At 36.2% G+C, this 19,540-nt stretch overlaps 1 long non-coding RNA gene across 1 annotated transcript in view; it reads left to right on the top strand.

Annotated features, from left to right (window-relative positions):
• The window catches only part of LOC140621482 (uncharacterized), a 93,218-nt gene that overhangs the window by 55,455 nt on the left and 18,223 nt on the right, over positions 1–19,540 (top strand). The window contains exons 2-3 of the long non-coding RNA XR_012021196.1: positions 2,452–2,676; positions 3,722–3,814. This is a non-coding gene — a long non-coding RNA (uncharacterized lncRNA). The remainder of the gene's footprint in view (positions 1–2,451; positions 2,677–3,721; positions 3,815–19,540) is intronic.

Below are 19,540 nucleotides of genomic sequence, written 5' to 3'. Positions count from 1 at the left end.
ACTTCTAGTTATTTACCAGAGAAAGCAAAAACATTACCTTGAAAAGATATATGCACTCCATGTTCATTGCAGTATTATATTTACAATAGCCAAGATGTGGAAACAATCTAAGTGTCCCTTATTAGGTGATTGGATAATAAAAATGTATATATATACGCACACAATGGGATATTACTCAGCCATAAAAGTGAAGGAAATCTTGCCATTTGCAAGAGCATGGACACACCTTGAAGGCATTATGCAAAGTTTAAAAAGTCAGACAGAGAGAAACAAACACTGTATGGTCTCATGTATATGTGAAATTTTTAGAAAGGGCAAAAAAATGAAAACAAACCCCAATAACAAAAAAACACCCAAGTTCATAGATAAAGAATAGTTTGGTGGTTGTCAGAAGCTGGAGTTGAAAGGCAGACAAAATGGATCAAGGGAGTCCAAGGGTACAAATCTCCAATTATAAAATAAGTTATAGGTTGTAATGTATACCATGGTGACCAGAGCTAACAAAACTGTATTGCATATTTGAAAGTTGCTAAGAGAGTAGATCTTAAACTTCTCATCAGAAGAAAAAACTTTTGTAACTATCTATGGTGATGAATGTTAACTAGACTTATTGGGGTGATCATTTTGCAGTAGAAACAAGTATTGAATCATTACATCGTATACATGAAACTACTGTATTGTATGCCAATTATATCTCAACAAAAAGTTGAAGTTTTAATACAAATAGTCTTTAGAAGTTCAAGTTTTATTTTTATCTTTTGCCTTCACTGGTAAATTTTGATTCAGACTCCTGATATGAAATCTTGTTATTTATATTGGTATTAGCTTTACACTGTCTAACCAAACATTTGATGAAATATTCCATTATTTCACACATTAGTACCCTTGATTGATATTGCACCCAAACTCTTAGAATGTTTGTGAAAAGCAACAAAATTTGTTTTGACATTATTTTCATATGGATCAATGTATCTGGTGAAGAAACCATAACTAGCCAATGTTAAAATGCAAAATGATTGGAGGACAGTAAAAGATGTATATTGCAAATTGTGCAAAGGTATGTGCCACTGTGAAGAAGCAAGTTCCCACTGGTTGTCAGGCAGGACATCAGGCTGCTGGAGACCATGAAAGGTAGGCCATCAACACATGAATTATATCAGGGCAGGGCTGAAATGCCAGGGTAACACATTGTTTTGTCTGTATAGGTCATTAGAGTAATGAAATAAATGTTAATGCCAGGGTCACCTCAGCCATTCCACTAGATCCCCAGACCCTTTTCCAACTCTTGCCTTGTGTCCTCTGGCCCTGGTCATTGCCCATCTATATCAACTGTTCAATATTTTTATACCCTGGATCAAAGTGCTAACAGCATTTTTGGATTGGTATCCTACTGATTTTTTTCAATGACATTTTCACATTTCACTTGGCTGATTTTTTGTACTTTTGACCGTTCTTCCATATGACTGATATAAAAATTGTTTTGTTTTTCTCTGGAAGGTGTGGGGGTATGTGTGTTGAGCCCTTTTCTCCAAACACTCCCCCCGCAACAATGCTAACCTGTTTCCTGTAACTGGGGCTGTGAGAGGTGTCCCAAAACATTCTGACACTTGTCTCACAAACAGGTAAAGTCACTCTCTTAGGATTGCAGTTGAGCAATTCTACCCTTTATATAAACAGTTACTGATTCCTTCTTTGGAAAGAGCTCAGTTACAGCTGCCTTTGGAATGAAATCACCAGCTTTGCCTCTCACAGCAGGAGCTTCTGCTCTTCCTGCAGCCTGACTTTCCAGTGACAGTAGAAACGTCAGTTCTTTTCTTCCTCTCAAACTTCTCAAAATTCTGACCTACTCCACTCTCTTCTCCCTTATCTGCCTCTACCTTCCCATTCCCCTCCTAGGCCCCCTAACCACTAAGGGTTTTTAAGGTTAAATGAATGGGGGGGAAATGGAAAAAGTAAGGAAGATGTGCTTGGTGAGATCTATGGAAGCATATTTCTCAGGCTTCACATTTTACTGAAACTGAATTCTTCAGCATGCATCTGCCAACTCCCCTCATCTGATTCAGATTCACATGTAATACTTTGAGATTGGTTGAGATCTCTTACTTATTACCACATAAAGGAGCAACATTCTCCCCACTTTAACATTTTATGATTCTAAGAAAATCTAACTCTTCCAAAAAATAATGAATAAATGAATCTCTGTATTCTCTGGGTGGGTCATGGCACGATTTTATAGATTACATTATGATATTTTGTTTGGGCAAATAATCAAATTCTGCTTGCATTCTTTGAACATACAAGGACTACTAAAAAATACAGGCAGTTCGGAACTTGAGTGGGTATGGGGGGAGTGACAGCAAAAAGTGAGATTTGATCGTGAATGAGCCACGATACTGATGTGGTGTAATCTACAGGGTGATCACCATAGAAGTGCCTTCTGTGCCCATCTAGGTTTTCAACGCTGTCAGTAATAGCAGTACTGGAGCCTACAAATCATCTACTAAGAATGTCTTGGCTAATGTCCATTTCTGAATAGAGAAGTCAGAGAGTAGCCTGCTGAACTTGGGAGAACACAAGAATTATTCCTGAAAGAGATCAGAATATATTTTGGGGAGAAAAAGTGAACAGATAGAGAACAGACATGGAGATGCTACAGAGATGACAGAGGCTATTGGGGTGAGTGGAACTAATAACTATGAAATCTGTTGAGCTAGAATATTGAGTGGAGCAATCTAGCATTCTGTAGGCCTGAGATTCCAAAACAGTAGCAGCTAATCCCTATTCTATCCCCTTGAAATTTCATCTCGGCTTAATCCACACTCTCAAGTGCTTTCCATCAACATTTGACGTAGGAAGCTATAAATTATCCATGGATATTAGGTTTGCCTTTATGTACAGTATTTGCTTATTTCTTCAACATGTTTTACCTCCTCAAATTGAAGTTCAGTTCAGTACTAGGGTATCAATAACGTGATGCAGAGCATAGTATGCTATGGTTCAGAGGTGACATCTGAAAGGTCATTCGAGAAATGCCATTATTAGTTTTCAGTAAACTCATGAAGGAAATAAATGATTGGCTAATTATATCTTAGTGGTATAATAATTCACAACCAAGTTGACATGCTTTTAAAAAAAATCACATTATCTGAACCAGAGCTGTTTATATGAGTGAGTGGGTGTGTATGAATGTGAGTGTGTGTGTGTGTGTGTGTCATTTTTCAAGGTCCCAGAAGGAAAAATGTGTTATTCTAGCTCTAGTTTATTGGAACAAAAAATAAAGTCATCCATGTCTAAGTATATAAGATAAATTTCAATGTTTCAAATGTATAGGGTTTTGTTTTTATTTAATAATGAAAAGGAGGAAGAATCTCAAAGAAATACACTCAAATTACCATTATCCATAGAGAGCTATTTAATTTTGATATAGTTTTCATAAACTTTTCTTTTCTAAATATTGTACAGTGTTTTATAACCTACCTCTGCCATTTAAAACTACTATTAAGTGAACATTCCCCCATATGTCAGGATTTTTGGTATACAACTATTTCTTTGGATAGCCAATTTGGGGCAGTTCATTTCTTTGATTCAATATGGGTACTCTCTTACCCAATTTCAGAACATCATTTCTTCCTATTTATTATAGAGGTATATATTATTTTTCACCAGATGATCTTTCTCCTTTAAGTTTTAACTAAATACATCTTTCTTTTATGGATGTTAGGCAATCAAGATACAGATAATGGCTTTCGGACTCAGCAAACCCCAGTAGAGGGAGTGTGGCATCAACGGGGAGGAGTTCAAAAGCAAGTCTGAGGTATGAAGTTACTTCTCCCACCACCTTATTCCATCTGTAATTTAGAGATGGAACAATTTCACATGGTACATCACCTCCCCCTTAAATGTTTATAGCACTTTCTATATCAATAGGTTTTTATGAGGAGTGCATATCACTCTGACCATGGAAACACTTTGTAGATATACTGAATCTGGTAATTGGTGTAAAATTGGTATCCATCCTCGTTTCTTTCCAATGGGGCTTTTTGCATGGCAAGGACTGAAAGACCACCCAGGTTTTCTGGCATCCATGATTGTGTATTTTAAATAAGCTCCCCCCACATAGTTGGCAGACCCCAGGAAGGTGGAAGTGAGCTGGAGACATTGCCTGCTTGATTTATGCTGTGTTCTGCTGGCAGGCCCACTTGAGAAGCAGAATTAATGGTGTCAGGAAGGAATTGCCCTGAAGGAGGCAGCTGGTCCCCTGGGGGCCAGTGTTCCAGAGCCAGTTTTTTGGGAGCTGTGGCATTGCTCTGGCAGTGACTTTTTTTATCTTGAACACAGCAGTGGTGGCTTTTGTTTGTTTGTTTGTTTGTTTGTTTAATTCAGTAGTTTCATCAGTGATTCCTAATTCTCTGACTCTCTGATTCTGACAGAAGTCAGGTCTAGAGGCTCAGATCAACCCACACCTCCAGTTCTTTCAAGAATTTTATAAAATTCTTTGATTTTTTTCCTGCTGGAAGTACTTACGGTGATTTTAATTCTTGAACAGAACCCTCTCTAATATCTCCAATTATGAAGTAATACTAAGATGCTAGGCATCCAATGATCGACAGAATGTTTTTATTTTCTTTTAAGTCTTTCAGCCTACATCTCCATAAACTAAGTTGTAGAATTGAGATTCTGATGCATTCCATGATTTTTCCCCATGATTCCGTAATTCCATGATTTATTCCGTGATTCATAAAAGCTTCCTTGCTCAATTTAAAAAATTATTTATTAATTGCATCAGCAACCTCTCTCCGCCCCCCCTCTCTCCTCATCATCCATATTTAGATTCCCAACTTCTTCTGTTTAAGAAATTGTTTTGAATTTCCTCCTTGTTTGGGAGTCACTGATCTTTACTAAACTTGGATCTTTAGTGACTTATGGAATAATTATCATTTCTAGGCTATAGTTGTAATTTCTTCCCACGTTCATGTTAGTAAATCCGAAGAATAAAATAGAATAGATTCTAAATTATTTTTGACATTCAACTAGACTGACCTTTTTTCAGCCTGTACCTTCTTAACAGGGTGAAAATTCTCAGATGACAACCCACAAGGACAATGAAGATGGGGCAGACTATTAAGCATCTCATTTGTGAGCTTTGAAAGACACATTTACTAGCATGGATAAATGAAGCACAGCACTAACCAAAATAGATTATTTAGAGTATTAGTCACTTCACAAATACAAAAGACCTATGGATAATTTAAGCTGGATGTATTTCAAAGCACCTTGGCATGCTGCTGGTCATTAGGATATGGCTGGTGGTTATGTCAATATGTATCATTTACTAAGGAAGAATTCATCAACATTGCCATTTTGTATGCTCAATAAACCAGCAGATGGTGTATGACAATTTCTTCAAGGTGATATAAAAAAACATTCCATGGACTCCTTCTTTGTTTCCTTCCATACTAATAAATTAGAACATTTTCATTTGCAAAATTAAAGGAAAACCAGATATTTGATCAGCTTTCGTGTGCAGAAACAAGTGAATGGTCAGGACACATCTGAATTTGCCTAGATGATTTTGTGTGAAATGCACTGAAAAATCATAGACCAGAGTTCTCAAGGCAGAAAAAAAGATTAATGTAGAAGAAAAAATTGCTAATTATCATGCTGCAACCTACCATGTTTCTGGCGTGTTCCTTAACTCGGAAATCATCTGAGATCAGTTGAGTTGAAGGTAAACTGAAGAAAGATTTTGAGTACTCTCTTTTCTCCAGAGCAAACTAGCACAGCATGCACGGTGACTACAATACTTGTAATTTGAAGGTTTAATTTGAGAAATGCTGAAATACTGGTATTACTACCAGTTTTTTTTATTAAGAACTTTGATGTTAAGGTATTAAATTAATAAAATAAAATTACCATGCTAGAGCTGTAATACATTTTATGTGTAAGCTTATAAAGCATTTGTAGGCAGTTTTTATAAAACATTTTTACAGGTACTGTGTAACATAGATTAAACTTGATAGTGACATATTTAGTATACACTTATTATTCTAATATAAATGATTAGCAGGTAGAATTAATAAATGTAAATTTTAATTAAAAATAAAGTCAATACCACATTAAATGAGGAAAATGATATATTAAAATAGAATATTATTGACTTTTAAATCAACATGAATCAATCATGTCATAGTTGAATAATAAGTATGTTTTTTGTGGAAAAAAAAATCCAGCTGCTAATAAAAAACTCTTTTTGATTTTAAACTAGTTGGGGGGTGGGAGTGGTATATTGAATTTGTTTTTAGCCCATCAAAATGTTTCCTTTTGTCACCATCTTCAACAATCCAATATCTCATTTGATAACTTTATGAAGTGTTTTTTAGACACATTTTTGTTTTTTAAAATGGCATAACATTTTATTAGTGTCAGACTGAGGTATTTGTATTTGTTTTTGTTTTTGTTTTTTCCAGTGAAGCATTTTGGTCTTGCTACCTTCTTTAGTTTTATTACCCACCGATGGATTTTTTTTTTTGCACGTCTATGTTCATGTGTATATCCCACTCATTCTGAAAGTCTTTGGCTAGAAAAGGATTTTTCTCACATCTGACTCTTGATAATGCCATGATATTGTTGCTAATTGAGATTTACTCTGCTACTGATCTGCCCAGGCGTGTAGATTGCCCCATGGTTTGCCCTCCCCCACACCGCTTCTCCTCTTTCCCCTCTCCCTCCCCTTCTTCTACCTCTTATTTCATCTTCTTTTTTCTCTCTCCCTCTCCTTCTCCCTCCTCCTTTATCCTCCCCCTTCTTCCTCTTCCTCTTCATCTCCCTCTCCTTCTTCCCATTCTTCTCCTCTTCCATCTCCTCCTCCTTTTTCTTCTTAACACATTAAGTCCTTGACTTAGAATATGTCCTCAAAACTTAAGTTTTTAAAACCTAGAAGTGGTAATATTCCACTGACAAAATGGTTGGTTTTTAGTATTTAAAGTAGTGCTATCGTCTAGGGAATCACAAACCACAATTGCAAACACTATGTGTGTAAGCAACACCAGTGATACATAATTGTCTAAGAGATTAAATTAAAATGATTTTAAAAACTAGAGAGAGACAATAATAATAATAATAATAATAATAATAATAATAACAACAACAACAATAAGACTTGACAACTTAACCCTCTTTGTGGTGGCAGCAATGTAGAATTCAGGGAGAGGCAGACGGAGGAGGGGGAGAAATAAAGGACTACTTTGGTTTGATTTATCTAATTATTATGATGTTAATAATGTTAACTAATAATTTTGAATGCTTTGTCACTCAGTATTCCAGAGGTGGTACAACATACTCCATACGGATTACTTAATTTAATTCCTAGGGCAACCTTACAAAAGCAAGTACTGTTGCTAATAACCATTCTACTGAGGTTTTAAGATGTTAAGAAATTTGTCCAAGGTCACGCTGCTCAAAACTCATGAAACTGGGGAAAGGAAACAACAGCTTTGACTGAGGAGCTCACTCATAAACTCTATTCTGGAACCACACTCCTATATCTTCATTGTATTGATATTACGACGAGTAAAAAGTGAGAAGGGAAGTCTTTTCTTTATCTAGTTAATTTTGACAGCTACAAACTTACATGCATGCGACCATTAAAAGAAAAAAAAATCCATAGTGTCATTGGGAGAATGGCCAAGATCTATTTGCAGTAATAGTCCAAACAAAAATCTTATTCTGACATGGCAAACTTGAATGTGGTTTAAAAAGAAGCCTCAACTTTTTTTGCAAAGGATAAACTCTGCCCACTGGCATGATTAACACTCACTACTGTTATCACCACCGTAAAATAATCTGTTGGGGCCTGGTGCTAGATATTTTCACATTCATTATCTCAGTTAAGGATAGCAGCTTTCAAGGGATGCCTGGGTAGCTCAGCGGTTGAGTGTCTGCCTTTGGCTTGGGGCTTGATCCCAGGGTCCTGGGATCGAATCCCACATTGGGCTCCCTGCATGGAGCCTGCTTCTCCCTCTGCCTGTGTCTCTGACTGCCCCTCACACCGTGTCTCTCATGAATAAATAAAATCTTTAAAAAGAAAAAAAAAAAGATAGCAGCTTTCAGGCAGTAGAATAATAAGCATAGACCTGGAAGCAAGGGTTGCACTGTGTTTTTGGATCTCCAAAAACATAAAAATAATAAAAAATAAGAACACTGGCTAAAGTCAGTCTGCTTCTTATTATCACCAGGCATCAGCATCTCAAAACATCAGTAATAAAATACTTCTACCAAAAAGAGATCTCTTGTTGGTCTAAATTCTAAACAATTGCTGTGGCAACTATTCAGTTTTAACAACAGGTATGCAAGCTTCAAGTTGGCACATTTGTTTTTTAAGTTACTTACCCCTTAATGAACATTATATTCTATATGGATGTACCTTTGGGGGATCGAGTCCCACGTCGGGCTTCCTGCATGGAGCCTGCTTCTCCCTCTGCCTGTGTCTCTGCCTCTCTCTCTCTCTCACTGTGTGCCTATCGTAGATAAAATAATAAAAATAAAATAAAATTAAAAAAAAAAAAGGAAGTACCTTTGGGAGATTACTAGCCTCCCCTTACACAGGTAGGCAGAGGGATGGACTCAGGCCCAAGGTGTCATTCTACTTGTCTATTTGCAATGATTCAGTCTCACTGGGATTTTCTCTGGCTGCAGTGCCTTTCTTTAATTTCTGTGCAATTCCTGTATTTAAACAGTGGATCAAAATAACTGATGTAGTACATTATAAATATGAAGAAATAGAACCTGACTTATTGCAATTCTAACTTTCCATGTGACCATTTATAGTTTTTTCCTTTAAACAGTGAGAAAGCATGAACATCAATGTGTAATATATTTTTCTGATAAGTGCCTATTTTAGTTTATATGAAATATTTTTCTAAACCTAAATAATGTTAACATTTATTCTTGCTAATTGTTGAAATATTTTAAAGCTAAAGGACAGATCGAGAAAATAGAAACTTCAATGTTATTACTCTTATGGTTCCCTTCCCCCTCCCAAAACACATTTATGCAACTTGAAGTATTAATGCACTGTATTTTTTCTTTTTCATACAGTAATTTTTATGCTATTCTAAAAAATTGGCATCTTCATGTGATGTCCCAGAAAAGCAAAAACAAACAAACAAAAAACCCAAAAAACAAACTTTGTTGTTTGCATTTCTTTCCTGGCTATCATTATGGGCTTGGGAGTCCATTAAAAAAATTCAAAAATTTGACTGAGCACTTATATGTAAGATGCTTTGTGGGACTCTAGGAAGCAGGGCTACCAATTCCTTGACAGCCAGAAACTTACCTTAACTATACTTTTGTTCATCTCCTTAATAAAATACAATTAAGGAATGCAACACTGCCCTTGTCCTTTGGATCCCATGGTGTCATTGGAGACGGTAAATATATACAAATAACTATAAATAAATGAGGTATCTGAACATTGCAGATAAATGCTAGAGAGTTTCAGGAGAAAGAAAGAGAGATCTTATAATCAGGATAATCACAACCTACGTCATGGATGATTGCTAAAATTACACCTTAAAGAACTCATAAAAAAGTTAAGATGAAGGAAAGGTTTTAATGGGGAAAGATAAGGACTTTGTGTGTGGATATGGTAAAGACAGGAGATTCTTTAGTCTTGATCCTGAATAGGGGTCTATGGATTTCTTCTGTGAGAGGTTTTAAGTGCAAGTGAATTGGATTTTTAGCTAGAACCTGAAAACAGTTTTTGGACACATCTAAAATATCAGTTTATTCAGCATTCCTTCAGTTAGGAAGCATAGAATATTAGACAACTTAATATCAAATACACAACAATACGGCATAGGGTTTTTTGTTTTCTGTTTTTAAAGTGGGCTTAGTTTCTTCTATCATGTCCTGTATAACTTCATTCTCCCTTTGGGAAGGTACTGCAAAAAAGAGATCAGAGATTTAGAGGAGAGAAGCCACCTTCAGAGCCATGGTCATCACAAAGTCTTAAAGCACTGTGAAGTCCCCCAATGAGAAGAGATGGTAACAAACTGAGGAATGTGACAAAGATTGTGGGCAACATCACATTCTTCTCTTATTTTTAGCTTACATCTCTTTTGAGATCTAGAATTGGGCTTGTGTTGTTAGATCTAAGTAACAGTGTATTTAAATTTAAAATTTGTGTAGGGAAGGCTTTTAGCCTATTCTGCCTTAATATGTATATAGTTTCTTTTTAAATTAGTATTTTCTTTCTAAGCAAGGCTGAAAAGAAATACATGTTTAAAAAAAAAAGAAATACATGTTTATAATATTCTTTATCCTGCTAGGTGTAATGATTAACAACCAGTTTATTCTTTTGGAATCCAATTTAAATAATCATTCTTTTTTTTTAAATAATCTTTCTATTGTTGTTGTTATATTTCTGGGATGACTGTTCAGGATCAATTATAGTAAAATAGCCAAGGCGCTGACACTAAAACCATAGGCCCAGTCTGCATTTTGGAAGTTGGGCATTTTTATAAAAGCATGCCTCTTCCATATGCCTCTGGACCTACTATTTTCCATAGCTTTTTTTTTTTTTTAGAGTTTATTTATTTATTTGATGGAGGGGGGGGCGAAGGACAGGTGGAGAGACCAAGAGAGCACAAGCAGGGGGAGTGGCAGGCAGAGGGAGAGGGAGAAGGAGGCGCTCCTCACTGAATAGGGAGCCCAAAGTGGGACTTGATCCCAGGACCCTGGGCATGACCTGAGCCAAAGGCAGACGCTTAACCCACTGAGCCATCCAGGGGCCCTTAATCTCCATAATCTCATTACAGCCTACCCCTAGAATTGTGGGACTCTTGAAGGCATTTGAACTTCTGACTTCCAAAAGTTACAATATTAGTTTTTAATAATAAGTTGTCCATCTTTCTAATACTAATAATGAAAACATATTAAAGGAGTCTTGGTAAAGCTACTGATAATACCCTGATATCTGTGTTTACCTGGAGATCTTGGCAGTGCAAAGGGTTAAGTCATTTACCCCTAAAAAATAATGTATCCCCTCCAGTTTATTTTGTACAATTAAAACCAAAATAGCAGGAATTAAAAAAAAAACAACATTCAAAATCAGGGGTCAAAGTATCTAAATAGACACTGCTGGATCAGCTGACATTCAGACAAAAGAGCTTCTTGTTAATCATAACTAGATCTGCTGTCCCAGCCTTATGGAATTTGAGATATGGCAAGGCTACCTTTGCCTATGCATGTCTGTGGGTCACTTCGCCTTTTTGCATTCAAGTTTTATCTGTAACAGGGAGACGAAAATTCCTATCTCCCCTGGCTGTTGTGGGTCTTAAGTGAGCTAACATGAGAAAATGATGGATTATTACTCATCATTCAATTGAAAATCATGCTAAATATGTCATTATAATGCAAAATAAATTATTTAAAAATGTATTTTGAAACCCAAAAAGAATTAAAACTTGCATTTGTAGGATTTAAGGTAAATAGGTAATATCTCTTTAAACATTATTATCACTTTTCATAAATTATCTAGTTTTCTTTCCATGCCGGCACTAGGGTCAATTAATTTTTCATTTAACATTTGGAAAAAAATCAAGGTATGAGAATTTTTCTACTTAGATTTAAATTTGCAAGATGGAAAATTTGCCTTAAAAAATCTTCAAAAGTCCTTAATTGCTAATTATTTCTTTTGAGACAAATTTTCCATTTTAATTTTCCTGTTTGTAAAGTTTATTTTCATAAATTATTTGTGATTAGTTTGCTTTGCATGCATTTCAGGTGTTCCACAATTTATACATAGAAAAACTGAGGTTGTCTCATGTCTAGTTAATATCTGATTTCCAGAAAACCTAATGATATAGTCATCCTTTATTTAACATCTATAAATTTAGTCATACCAGTTAAAACAGGGAGACAGATCCAATTATCCAGATAATTTTATATAACTCCTTCCCTATCCTTCAGAAATATCGAAAGCATACTTTTGCCTAGATTTCGAATGTTTTGAATAAAACGCTTTGTGGTCCAAGTCCTTGGATAATTGCATCAATTTAGTGTAGGAGGAAACCTGACAGAGAAGAAAAGCAAAAAACATGTAGATACACTCCAAAAATAATTTAAAACTTGTAAAATACATTGCTGTACACTAATAAATGGGTCTAGGAAATATCAATTCTTACTACATTGCTTATGGGGAATATTTTAGCAGTACCTTCCAAAATGTACAATGTACATACTCCTTGATTTAAAAAAATTCTACTTCAAGATTCTGGAATCACCTAGGTGGGTCAGTCAGTTGAGTGTCCAAGTCTTGATTTTGGCTCAGGTCATGATTTCAGCATCACGAGACCGAGCCCTGCATCAGGCTCCTTGCTGAATGTGGAGCCTCCCTGGGGTTCTTTCTCTCCCTCTCCCTCTGCCACACCTTTCCCACCCTCTGTTTGTGCACTTTTTCTCTCTTTCTCTCTCTAAAAAAGAAAAGATTTATTCTATAAACTCTTGTGCAAAATGATGTTATGTACAAAAGTATTCATTATAACGTTGTTCATAAAAACAAAAGATCAGAATCAACCTAAACGTCCATTGATTTGGTTTAGGTTAAGAAACCATTGGCCTATGTGTTACAATGTTAAGCAGTTAGCACTAGTTGATATTGTAAGACCTGGAGCTGTGCTGCTTGGGTTTTCATCTTGGGTCCGCCACTTACTGCTGTGTGGACAAATTATTTAGCCTCCGTGTGCTTCCATTTCTGCATCTCTATAATGGGACCATAATAGTACATACTTCTATTAAGTGGGTGTGGTGAGAGCTAAGTACGTGCTGTGTTTTGCACAGTGCCAGCATAGAGGAAGTACTTAAAAATACCAGCCGATCCTCTGCCTTGATGGAGACATTGGTTGCAAGTAGGCACAAAGAAATAATAATCTGCCATTAGTCAATGCCATCAATGCCACAGTGAAGGGAACAAGTAATGTATTCTGAGATACAAACACATACACATTAATGGAGATGATCCTAAATGTAGATTATTTATTTACATGTCAATTATGGGAAGGTTAACTTTACCCAAAGACACTTGATAGAAGGAAAAACAAATAGGTCAAATATTTATTTTCATAATGGATGCATGACAATGTGGTGATATTGTATTTGACTTGTGAGCTATTCTCCCTTGGACAGTTGCCCAAGTCCTTAGCAGATGAAATCTGTGATAAAGAGTAAATCAAAGTTGGATCACCAATCATTTTACAGGACACTATGGGGGTGAGTCACTGCCAGATGACCAGGTTAGAATGCTGATGGGGAAAGAATATTTTATACCACTGGAGTACATAGAAAAGGTCATAATATCACGTGGATAAGAGAAAAATATTTTCCAGAGATAATGAAAATCTGCAGATGGTGGTGACAGCTGTGTTATGGGCATCCCAGGGCAGCATCAGGTCTCAGAAACATAAGTCATCACTTGGGGGTGGCTGACAAAGTGACCTATGGTGAGAAAGCCCAAAGGAACTTGGAATAGAAAAGTAAGTGACATATTCAAGAATCTTTCAATAATCCAGACATTTGAGAAATCTAACCCACTGGAACAAAAATAATTGTTAAATATATTACTGTGAAAAACATGTCGAAGAAATCATTTGTTTATTCCTGAAATACCAAGAAAAGGTAGGACTGCACCAACCCAGATAGGTCCTGGCCTGTGTGTCCTGAGATTCTCACTCCAAGAGCAGAGCATATTTTATTTCTTTAACAGTTTTGAAGTTTTATATTTGGATTTTTGGAACTGACTTTGGCAATACTTATTTTGCCTAGTGGAATATGGGAAAGATGTATTGATGACATGAGGAAAAGGAAGAACAGTTTTAATTTTATAACTCACAGAGTCAACTATTTCTTTCTCTTCTTTGTACCTTCATGATTAGACTGTCATATATATTTAAAGATAATAAAATTTTTCAAACACATACCCTGAAGGCAAGAAAACCAAAAAACATGAAGCAGAGTGGCTCTGAGTTACTGCAAATATCTCCAGTGGAGGCCTTTGAATTTTTGTGTTTTTGGAGAAATTCCTGAAGTACAAATAGGCACTTGATGTTTTAAATCGGCAGACATTGTTTCTTTCTTGTTTTTCTGTTTTTAAACCAATCTTTACTTAATGAAAATAAAAACACAGAAAGGGTAATGTCTACTTCAAATGAAAAGTGAAAGCAGTTAGCCCTGCAATTTAGTATCTATGACTGAGGTAGGGTGACTAGAGGAAGGGAAATTTTCTGAGTAAAAGAAGATAGCAAGAAATCAAGAGTGGGTTTTAGAAAAGTGAAAGGAACTAAGGCAGTGTCTGCTCTTTTAAATGGAAAGTCTCCATTTGTCTTGAGGAGCTCCTATCCACAAATGTTCAGGGGTCTCTGCTTTAATATTTGCATTTTTTCCTGCGATGGGTAATTGCTTTTATTTTGTTGCAGAGCCAGGTGAACATACTTTTTCTTTTGTTTGTATCAACTGATTTGGTCTTTATGCAGTGTTGTTAGTAGTTTTCTATGAAGCCTCGTTGAAAAGATACCACCTTTGGGTCACCGGGATGTCCCAGTTGGTTAAGTGTCCAATTCTTGGTTTTGGCACAGTTTATGCTCCCATGTCGTGAGATCAAGCCCCACCTTGGGCTCTGAGCTCAGCACAGAGTCTACTTCAGATTCTCTCTCCCTCTTCCTCCTGCTCTCTCTCTCTCTCTCTCCCTATCTCAAATAAAGTCTTTAATAAAATTTAAAAAAAGAAAATATACCATCTTTGTGGTTACTTTAGTGTTTATAGCATAAATCTCTAACATATCATAATCTACTTTAAAGTGATATTATACCACTTTACAGGTAGTATGAAAAATTTATAATAGCATATTTCCATTTCTCTTCTCTACTCTTTGAACTACTGTGATAATCCATTTTGTTTTTTCCACTTAATGGAATGCTGTACACACTACATTTAATGGAATAACTTGCAACAGTTTTTTTCTTTTTTTAATGAGGAACCACTTTGAATTATATGGAATATTTTCCAAAGTATACTGTTAAATAAATAAAAAAAAAAGAAAGGTGAAGACCAATATGTTGTCCTTGTATGTGTGTGTGTGTGTGTGTGTGTGTGTGTGTGTATGTTCAGACACATGTGTATGCACACAAAGATATAGGTACATATATGCTTATAGAGAAAAAGGCCATCTTGGAAAGAGATATAACAGTTCAGTAACTGGGGCAGCCTGGGTGGCCCAGCGGTTTAGCGCCGCCTTCAGCCCAGGGCGTGATCCTGGAGACCAGGGATCGAGTCCCACGTGGGCTCCCTGCATGGAGCTTGCTTCTCTCTCTGCCTCTCTCTCTCTCTCTCTGTATCTCTCATGAATAAATAAATGAAATCTTTTCTTAAATAAATGAAATCTTTAAAAAAAATAACAGTTCAGTAACTGTTCATAATCACTGTGAGGAGAGGAATTAGGGAACTTGTATGTTTTGCATTTTATACCTTATTTACACAGTAAAATAAGTGAATTGGTAAATAAATACATGACGAAGAAAGAGAGGGTCTATATGGGGAGGGTTTGCACTGGATTAGGAAATATTACTAGAAGTCTCTACTATCAGACACTTGACCATATCAATAGCTGAATCATAAGGATCATAGGTAAGGAACAGAGGAGGAACGAATACGGAATACTGAAGAATGAGTTTGGTTTTATGAATATTACTTTTGAAAACTCAGCTGTAGAGATGTGATTTGAAAGCACAAAGGAGAAAGGTATGAGTCTGAGATAAATATGTAAACTCACGTATAGGCTCCACTGAAATATGATAGTGAACACTTTCCACTTAACTAAGTGTGCAGTAAGGAGGGAAGAGGCAAAAAAAAAAAAGGGATTCTGCAGCAGGTAAAAGAAGAAATGCTATATAAAAAGAGAAACGAAAAAAGAAATAAAACTCTACAAAAAATTCAGAGAAGCAGTGACATAAGAGGAAACAAAGGGAAGGTGAAATAATGAGAGGACTCAAAATAGAAACCAATTTAAGGATATGAGAGAGTACATGGTAGAGATTTTTTTCTTCATAGTGCATATTTTTGGTCTGCAGCTACCATCTGTAGGTCCAGAGAGCTTCCACTCACTATACGTATATTTACTTACATTTATTCTATATGTTTTGCTTTCAAATGTTCGTAGATTCAAGTTTTATATATTCCTTGCATACCTTCTACTTAGGCTAATATCCTGTAAGAAGTCAACTTTGTGCTTGTTTCTTATCATGAACAGATTGTGAGGCTAGTGGCCAGGGACATGACCAGTGTGCCAGTCAGCTTGAAAATACTGACAACAGAAAACAAGTCATGGGTTCTGAGGTCAGGCTCTGCAGCAGAAATAATTTGAACTTTTTAGGATATCCATAAGGCTTATTATCTGGGTCAACCAGGAAAGATCTGTTTGCCAAAGATTTGTCATAATCTAAGAATTCAGAATGGTATCCCCACCCACTTTTGCTACCACTTTACCTCAGAATAAAGGGGTTTGGTCTTGTGGTGTAACCTTCCTTTCTCTGTGAAAAGAAGAAATGGAAGAGCACACGAGTTAGCTACTTTGGAAAGAGAAATCAGTGGCTTTTCACTGAAATGGATCTGGCTTGTTCTCTACTGATTGCCAAAATAAAGGGTGGGAGGGTAGGAAGCCAAAGACAGAGGCTTTTAGTTAATGCTTGCAAATAATTTCGCTGATCTCAACATTAAACCTTAAGATTAAAATCTTCACAAACCACAATTTAATTCAGCAATCCAGAAAGTAACTAAAATAAATGATTGTACTGAGATTGTATATATTCTCTAGAGACTAATTTTGCCAGAAATAAGAAAGCTGCCTAGCCTATTTTTAAAGAGCTAAATCACATTTCTGTACTTTTAAGTTTATGTATCTTAGCAACCCACAGAGCAGACTATGCCTGCCTGAGAAAAGAGAAGATTCACACTCCTATATGCTACAGTTTATGAAAATGTTAAAATTCATGATTTTCTATTATATTTCTGGATGAGATAGTCCCTCTCCAAAGTGTAAGAAAGCCATTTAATTGTATTATATTTCAAGAAGAAAAGGTACTTAGAGGTTTTCTTTGGTATACAGAATTTACTGGTATTTTAGAAGGATGAATCAAAGTTTTCGCTATAGAACTTCTACAAAGTTCTCAACTTATATATTATTATAGATTTTAAGCAGGCATTTATAAAGAAAGTGTGTATTACTTCTCGAGCTTTATAATTAGACTTAACAATTTTTAGGGAAATTAGAATATCCTGGGAAAAGACATTATATATGTGTAAATCAATTCATTATATATTTAATGAGAAACTACCAAGTGTCATGCACTGTGCAAAAATACTCATCCATATAATAATGGCAATTTATTTTTTTTAAAAAAAGGTTTTATTTATTTATTCATGAGATACACAGAGAAAGAGAGGCAGAGACACAGGCAGAGGGAGAAGCAGACTCCTCCCAGGGAGCCCGATGAGGAACTCCATACTGGGACTCCAGGATCATGCCCTGGGCCAAAGGCAGACGCCCAACCACTGAGCCACCCCGGCATCCCAATAATGGCAATTTCTATCTTCAATGCATTAATATTCTAAGGGCTAAAGCAAACTAAAAAAAATCATACTATGCAATAAGGGCAATAATAAAAGATGCATACGGGCACACTGTACCAGTGTGAACACAAGAGATAAATAGGCCTCAAAGAAATAACTTTTGTTGAGGGAATCCACATTTTGGGCTAATTTACCCTGGAATGATGCAACACATAAACATTTACATGTTTGAGGGGGAAAAAAACCACTTAATTCTACTTAATAGATATTTGGGTACTTCTTTTCCACTTGTAGTTTTCTTATAGAGTTATCATTGACACAATAGTATACTTTTGCATGTTTTACCTTTGCCATAAAATGTGACAAATTATGTTATAAAAATATATTTATTACATGGGAAAGAAAATATATACCTCAAATTAAGGGGCTATTTTTTATGATAAACATGAAGTCAAAAAATAAACTTATCTGATTTCTTTCTTCTCTGTTTTATTTTATTTTTTTAAAAGATATTATTTATTTATTCATGAGAAACATGGAGAGAGAGAGGCCGAGACACAGGCAGAGGGAGAAGCAGGCTCCACGCAGGGAGCCCAACGTGGAACTCAATCCTGAGTCTCTAGGATCATGCCCTGGGCCAAAGGCAGGCGGCTCAACCGCTGAGCCACAAGGGGATTTCTCTTCTCTGTTTTAAATACTGCCTTCGTCTCTTTGATGATAATAGTGTGGCTGAACTATTCTTTTTATTGCCAGAGAATTCTTGTTTAGTTTTAAAAACTGTCTATGGCATGAGATGTTGATTATGCTCTTTTTCTCCACTTTTTCTTCCTTTCTCCAGATCTTTTATCATCATTTATATAATTACATTTATAACATTTTCTCAAAGGATTTTTTTGTCATTTCAGAAAACCCTTGTAAATAGTAAACAAATAAACTGTTGAGCCGAGAGAATATTATGAACCATGTTTGTACTTTCCAGTACAGTTTACTTTTACTATGGAATAAGAAGGATACATGTGAGTAGTTGAGGATTGTCAAGAAGACAGGTTAAATCCATGTACAATATGAAAATTTGTTCAATCCATGTAAACACTAATAATTATAGCAAGCCATGAACAAGATAGTCATTGGCTTCTTAAGGTTTTACTAGGTTACAAGCAATGTTCTCTGCATTGCTTCCTGCTGGCAATAGTAGAGCCTGGTGCTCTATTAATCATTTTTCTCCAATAATCTATAGCTTTCACACACACTCAGTTTCTGCTTGCCTCATTGTAGCAGCAGGTTTAGACTTTAAAATCCTAAATCTATCCATCCATTGTTGTTTCATGAAGATGGTGGCTCACCTTCACATCAGTCCTTTTAGACTGCTTTTTTTAAAAAAAGATTTTATTTATTTATTTATTCATGAGAGACACAAAGAGAGAGAGGCAGAGACACAGGCAGAGGGAGAAGCTGTGTACAGAAGCTCCCTGTATGGAGCCTGATGCGGGACTCGATCCAGGGACTCCAGGATCACTCCCTGGGCTAAAGGCAGGTGCTAAACCGCCAAGCCACCCAGGGATCCCTAGATTGCTTTTTATTGACTAATGCCCAAGGCTCTGGGCAAATCTCCCTCAAATTTGTCCCCTCCTTCCTATTTCCATGTCTGTCATATCCACTGCCTGGTTCAGACCATCCTCTCAATCTGGACTAGTCCATGAGTCTCCCTAACTTCCACACTTGCTCCACATTTTTCTTCTGGCATCTTCAGTGAATAAGACTGAAACTCTCAAACCTAATATGGAGCATGTCTTTTAAAAATCTGCATGTCTCTCAGGCCACTTTCTGAGGATTCCTGACAGTTGCCTTGACCAGGAAGAGATAAGAGGTGTTTGTGGCCATGATCGACCAGGTTTGCATTAGAAATATTCCATCACCCCTG

The sequence above is a fragment of the Canis lupus genome, chromosome 30 (genome assembly GCF_048164855.1).
Source record: "Canis lupus baileyi chromosome 30, mCanLup2.hap1, whole genome shotgun sequence".
Lineage (NCBI taxonomy): Eukaryota > Metazoa > Chordata > Mammalia > Carnivora > Canidae > Canis > Canis lupus.
Note: the sequence above shows the minus strand (reverse complement) of the source record. Positions and strands in the feature narration are given on the sequence as shown.